Below are 6,983 nucleotides of genomic sequence, written 5' to 3' on the forward strand. Positions count from 1 at the left end.
CTCCCCAGGAGTATTTTTCATTCCCCTGCAGTTAGTACCCTCCCATCCCAGAGATGACCATTACTCCAACTTTTATTACTATACCATAGTTTTGCCTGTTCTTTACTTTCAGATAAATGGTATTATATGTATATCTTCTGTGTCCAGCTTTTTTTGCCCAGTATGTTTGTAAGGTTTATCTGTTTGAACATAATTTTTATTATACTTACTGTTGTGTAATTCACACTGTTTTTCAGTAACATTCTATCTTGATTTTAAAAGTTGGAACATACACTTTATTATCTCATAAATGTATTCCTTTTATCTTCAGAAGAATTAACTTTTGAATTTTTTTTAATATTTATTTTTTAGTAGAGATGAGGTTTCACCATGTTGGCCAGGCTGGTCTCTATCTCCTGACCTCAAGTGATCCGTCTGCCTTGGCCTCCCAAAGTGCTGGGATTACAGGCCGGAGCCACCACGCCCGGACAACTGTTTTATTTTTTACTTTGTAACTTGTATTTAGATTCAGGAGTACATCTGCAAGATAAACTGCATGTTTTGAGGGTTTGATCTACAGATAATTTTGTCACCCAGGTAATAAACATAGTACCTGATAGGTATTTTTTCTGATCCTTTCCCTCCTCCTACCCTGCACCATCAAGTAGGCCCCAGTGTCTGTTGTTCCTCTCCTAGTATCCATGTGTTCTTGTTATTTAGCTCCTACTTGTAAGTGAGAACATGTGGTACTTGGTTTTCTGTTCAGGTGATAGTTTGCTTAGGATAATGGCCTCCAGTTCCAACCATGTTGCTGCAAAGTACATGATCTCATTCGTTTGTTAATGGCTGCATAACATTCCATGGTGTATATGTACCATAGCTTCTTTATCCCATTTGCCACTGATGGGTGTCGAGGTTGATTTAATGTCTTTGCTGTTGTGTATAGCAATGCAATGAACTTACGTATGCATGTGTCTTTATGGGAGAACGATTTATACTCCTTTGGGTATATATCCAGTACTGGCATTCATTTACTGGGTCGAATGGTAATTCTGTTTTAAGTTCTTTGAGAAATGGCCACACTGCTTTCCACAATGGCTGAACTAATTTACATTTTCACCAGCAGTGTAAAAGCATTCCCTTTTCTCTATGACCTTGCCACCATCTGTTATTTTTTGGCTTTTTTTTGGTCAGTATATTTTCCATTTTTACTGTGCATACATGTAATACAATGTATCTTAAAAATGGGTCTTACAATATGTAGTTTTATCACTTGGTTTACAACTAAATATATTGTGAACATTTTCTCTTCTACAACAGTTAAAAGAATTGCAGAACTTGGAAGAAACATAATTTTTTAAGCAATCTTGTTAGGGACATTGAAGTATAATTTTTTTTTTTTCTAAGGAGACTTCATTCTTTTTACAGTACCTTTGGGGAAAAAAAGGGAGTCCTTGTCTTATATAGCTTTCTATAGATGATGAAAACTTGCCCTTCCATTTAGCCTTTTCACTTGCTTCTCTACACCCACCAAATCACCAATCAAGTAACCCATTTTATGTTTTCCAACCTCTCCCATTTGCTTTCTCTTTCCTACCCAGTCTCCCTACACACATGCAAACGGACTTCCATTCCTTCAGCACTCTCATTCCTCCCCTTAAAGAGGCTTTTTTTTTTTTTTTTTTGGAGGGGGGGACGAGTCTGACTCTGTCGCCCAGGCTGGAGTACCGTGGCGAGATCTTGGCTCACTGCAAGCTCCGCCTCCCGGGTTAGCTGGGACTACAGGCACCCACCACCACACCCGGCTAATTTTTTGTATTTTTAGTAGAGACGGGGTTTCACTATGTTAGCCAGGATGGTCTCAATCTCCTGACCTCATGATCCGCCTGCCTCGGCCTCCCAAAGTGCTGGGATTACAGGCGTGAGCCACCGCACCCGGCTGCTTTCTTTCCTTTTAAAGAGGCTATTTTAATTGATTTTGATCAACTCTACTCAAAACTGTATCCTAAGGTCCACATTAGGATTAGTCTCTAATAATCTGAAGATATAATTCAGTTGTTTAAAATAACATATTAAGAAGACTTTGGTAGAATTACATGTATCAAGAAACACTGGACTTGGGCACAATGGAGATATGGCTGATTTTTGAAAAAAAGAAGTAGTGTTTTCTGGGAGGGCAGGGCAAAGAGGTAAGAAGTAGTTGGTACTATAAGGAAATGTTAGAGATCATTTTGGAAATGTATTCATTATTTTAAGGCAACTAACAAATGATCATCTTTCAGTTAGGACATTGTAGCAGCAGCCTTTACTGGTCATGAAATTTGCATGATATCTAAAATCATATTTCTGTAAATAGGTCAATGTGGATTAATAGTAACTTTGTATATAGAAAAGCAGATGCCAGCTAGCATAAAAGTGGCATTGTGGACAGTGGTAGTTCTGGAGTCCTGGAAGCCATGAGATGCTCATCCATCACTAGGCCATCACAGCCAGGTGGATAAATGCCTGAGGAAAGCAGCGGAGCTGACTGTGCCAGCATTTACAAATGGAACACTTCTTGGGCAGCCAGGTGTCATGGGGCACAGACCCACAATTCTCTTTGCACACATTGTGCTCACAGTTCCGTCCGTAGGAGAGGGGGCAGGCACAGAAGGACCCCAGCGTGCAGGTTCCACCATTCAGACAGCAGGTTCTGTTTAACTCCCTACTGTCCTGTATCTCCATGGGCGGCACAAGTTGGAAATACCTAGGACGAATTGCAGGCTCCTCCTGGGGCTGAATGCTGTCATCTCTGAAGGTCAGGTCTCCCTGGGATGGATGTGCAAGTTCCTCATGGCCCAGCCCTTAACGACCTTTTTTGACTATTTAACGATAGCCATTCTGCCTGCTGTGAGATGGTATCTCGTTGTGGTTTTGATTTGCATTTCTCTAATGATTAATGATCTCGAGTATTTATATGCTTGTCGGCTGCATGTATGTATGTTTTTTTTTTATTCAGTCTTGCTCTGTCACCAGGCTGGAGTGCAGTGGCGCTATCTCTGCTCACTGCAACCTCCACCTCCTGGGTTCAAGCAGTTCTCCTGCGCCACTGGGACTACAGGCACGCACCACCACACCCTGCTAACTTTTTGTATTTTTAGTAGAGACGGGGTTTCACTATGTTGGCCAGGTTGGTCTCCAACTCCTGACCTCAAGTGACCCGCCCGCCTCAGCTGACCAAAGTGCTGGAATTACAGGCATGAGCCATGACCACGCCCAGCCTGTCTTCTTTTGGAAAGTGTCTGTTCATGTTCTTTGTCCACTTTTCAGTGGGGTTGTTTGATTTTTTTTTTTTTTTTAAACAGTAAAGTGGAAGCAAGTTTATTAAGAAAGTGAAGGAATAAAAGAATGACTACACCACAGAACAGCTAGGTGGTTTGATTTTACTTGTAAATTTAAGTTCCTTATAGATTCTGGATATTAGACCTTTGTTGGATGCATAGTTTGCATATATTTTCTTCAATCTGCAGCATGTTTGTTTACGCTGTTGATAGTTTCATTTGCTGTGCAGTAGCTTCATAGTTTAATTAGATCTCATTTGTCAATTTTTGTTTTCGTTGCAGTTGCTTTTGGCGCCTTCATCATGAAATCTTAGCCAAGTCCTATGTCAATAACATGGTATTTCCTAGATTGTCTTTCGGGTTTTGTTTTGTTTTGTTTTTGTTTTGTTTTGTTTTTTTGAGACGGAGTCTCGCTCTGTCGCCCAGGCTGGAGTGCAGTGGTGCGATCTCAGCTCACTGCAAGCTCCGCCTCCCGGATTCGTGCCATTCTTCTGCCTCAGCCTCCTGAGTAGCTGGGACTACAGGCGCCCACCGCCACACCTCGCTAATTTTTGGTATTTTTGGTTGAGATGGGATTTCACTGTGTTAGCCAGGATGGTCTCAATCTCCTGACTTCGTGATCCGCCCGCCCGCCTCAGCCTCCCAAAGTGCTAGGATTACAAGCCTGAGCCACCATGCCCGGCCATCTTTCTGGCTTTTATAGTTTGGGGTTTTACATTTAAGTCTTGAATCCATCTTGAGTTGATTTTTGTATATGGGGTAAGGTAGGGGTCCAGTTTCTATCATCTGCATATGGTCTCCCAGTTATCCTGGCACTTTTCATTGACTGAGGAGTCCTTTTTCCCATTGCTTGTTTTTGTCAGCTTTGTTGAGTATCAAATAGTTGTAGGTGTGTGACCTTATTTCTGTGCTCTCTATTCTGTTTCATTGGTCTATGTGTCTGTTTTTGTACCAGTACCATGCTGTTTTGGTTATTGTACCCCTGTAGTATAGTTTGAAGGCTGGTGACATGATGCCTCCAGCTTTGTTCTTTTTGCTTAGGATTGCCTTGTCTGTTTGGGCTCTTTTTTTGGTTCCACGTGAATTTTAAAACATTTTTTCCTAATTCCATGAAGAATGTCATTGGTAGTTTGATAGGAATAGCATTGAATCTGTAAATTGCTTTGGGCAGTATGGCCATTTTGACAGTATTGATTCTTCTTATCCATGAGCAGGGAATGCATTTTCACTTGTTTGCGTCATCTCTGATTACTTTGAGCAGCATTTTGTAATTCTTGTTGTAGAGATCTTTCACCTTCTGGTTAGCTGTATTCCTAGGCATTTTATTCTTTCGTGGCAATTGTAACTCACACTTTTAAAATAAAATGTGTGCTTTTTGTACAAAAAAGTCTCATATCGCTGTCATGGAGTTTCCTTGGTTCATCTTTTACCGTGTGTGTTCCATTGTGTGTGCAGTCAGTCCTGTGTGTGCTTGTCCACGCCCCCACCCTGTATATATATGTATGTATATATAGATGAGTCTTTAACTCTTGAGATAAATCTGCAAACATGATTTCCCATCACCTCTAAATACTCTCGTGTATTTCCCATGCACAAGGATACTTGTATATAACCAGCATACAACACTCCAAATTAGGAGATGAGCATTGATTAAATACTATATCCAGTCCACAGACTCCATTGAAGTTTTGCCAGCTTTCTCAACTGTGTCTGTTTCCTTCCTGGCCTGAGATCCTTTCCAGGAGTGTGTGTTCATTTGAGCTGTCATGTCTTGAATCTGAAACTGTTTGTCAGTTTTTCTTTCATTTCCTTTATAGTTTTAAAGCATACAGCCACAGCCTTCAGTTCTGCATATTCTGTAGAATGACTTTTCAATTTGAGTCTGTCTAATGGTTCCTCATGATTGGGTCCGGTCATACATTCTTTGTCTTTATTTTTGGTACCAGTTTTATTGACATATAATTCATATGCCATGCAATTCACTCATTTAAAGTGTGTAATTCGATGGTTTTAGATGTAGTCACCTTAAGTTGTGCAACCATCACCACAGTCAATTTTAGACCATTTTCATTGCCTCAAAAAGAAACCCTATACTCTTTCATTTGTGTTCTATTGTAACTGGCTTCTTTCATTTAACATTGTTTTCAAGGCTCATCCATCCTATAGCATGTTGGTACTTCCTTTTCATTGTTGAATCATACTCCATTGTGTGGCTATGCTTCATTTTATTTTATTCTATCTTTTTCTTTATTTGAGATGGAGTCTGGCTCTGTCGCCCAGGCTGGAGTACAGTGGTGCGATCTCGGCTCACTGCAACCTCTTCCTCCCGGGTTCGAATGATTCTTCTACCTCAGTCTCCCGAGTACTACAGGCATGCGCCACCATGCCTGGCTAATTTTTGTATTTTTAGTAGAGAGAAGTTTCACCATGTTGACCAGGCTAGTCTCAAACTCCTGACCTCAGGTGATCTGCCAGCCTTGGCCTCCCCAAAGTGCTGGGATTACAGTATGAGCCACCACGCCTGGCCTCATTTGGTTTATTCATCCATCATTTGATGTACATTTGGGTTGTTTGCACCTTGGAGTTGAGTAATACTGCTAAAAAAGAACATTTGTGTACAAGTTTTTTGTTGTTTTTGTTTTGTTTTGAGACGGAGTTTCACCCTTGTTGCCCAGGCTGGAGTGCCGTGGCATGATCTCGGCTCACCGCAGCCTCTGCCTCCCAAGTTCCAGCGATTATCCTGCCTCAGCCTCCCGAGTAGCTGGGATTACAGGCATGCACCACCACACCCAGCTAATTTTGTATTTTTAGTAGAGACAGGGATTCTCCGTGTTGGTCAGGCTGGTCTCGAACTCCCGACCTCAGGTGATCTGCCCACCTCGGCCTCCTGAAGTGCTGGGAACAAGTTTTTATGTCTGTATTTTTGTGTGTGTGTTTTGTTTTTGAGACAGGATCTCATTCTCTTGCCCCACATGGAGTGCAGTGGCACAATCTTGGCTCAGTGGGGCCTCAACCTCCTGGGCCCAAGCTATCCTCCCTCCAAGTAGCTGGGACCGCAGATGCATGCCGTCACACCCAACTAATTTTTTAAAAATTTCCTGTAGAGACAGAGTCTCACTGTGTTGTCCAGGCTGATCTCAAACTCCTGGGCTCAAGCAGTCCTCCTGCCTTAGCCTCCCAGAGTGCTGGGATTACAGGCATGAGCCACCACACCTATAGTGGACATATTTTTTCAATATTCTTGGGTATAGACCTAGGAGTAGAATTGCTGGATATGATAACTTTGTATTTATCTTTTGAGAACCTAAAGGTTTTCTAAAGTGGCTGTACCATTTACATTTCTACCAATAGTGTATGAGGGTTCTGATTTCTCACCATACCCTTTAACACTTGGCTATTATTTGTCTTTTTTGCGATAGCCATTCTGGTGGGTATGAAGTGGTATCTCACAGTGGTTTTGGTTTGCATTTTCTAATGACTGATGATGTTGAGCATGTTTTCATGTGTATGTTAACCATTCATGAGTCTTTGGAGAAATGTCTATTCAAGTCTTTTTTCTATTTGTTTTATTGAGATGTCTTTTTTGTTTAATTTGAGGTAAAATTCACATGACATAAAAGTAACCCTTTTAATGTGAACAATTCATGACACTTAGTATATTCCTTTTTTTTTTTTTTTTTTTTT

At 41.2% G+C, this 6,983-nt stretch overlaps 1 protein-coding gene and 1 pseudogene across 3 annotated transcripts in view; one reads left to right on the forward strand and one right to left on the reverse strand.

The window, feature by feature from the left end:
- The window catches only part of LYPLA1 (lysophospholipase I), a 50,267-nt gene that overhangs the window by 19,333 nt on the left and 23,951 nt on the right, over positions 1-6,983 (forward strand). The window lies entirely within an intron of this gene.
- Positions 2,337-6,983, reverse strand: part of LOC105552442 — an 8,273-nt pseudogene continuing 3,626 nt past the window's right edge.

The sequence above is a fragment of the Mandrillus leucophaeus genome, unplaced genomic scaffold (genome assembly GCF_000951045.1).
Source record: "Mandrillus leucophaeus isolate KB7577 unplaced genomic scaffold, Mleu.le_1.0 Scaffold556, whole genome shotgun sequence".
In the NCBI taxonomy this organism is placed as follows: domain Eukaryota; kingdom Metazoa; phylum Chordata; class Mammalia; order Primates; family Cercopithecidae; genus Mandrillus; species Mandrillus leucophaeus.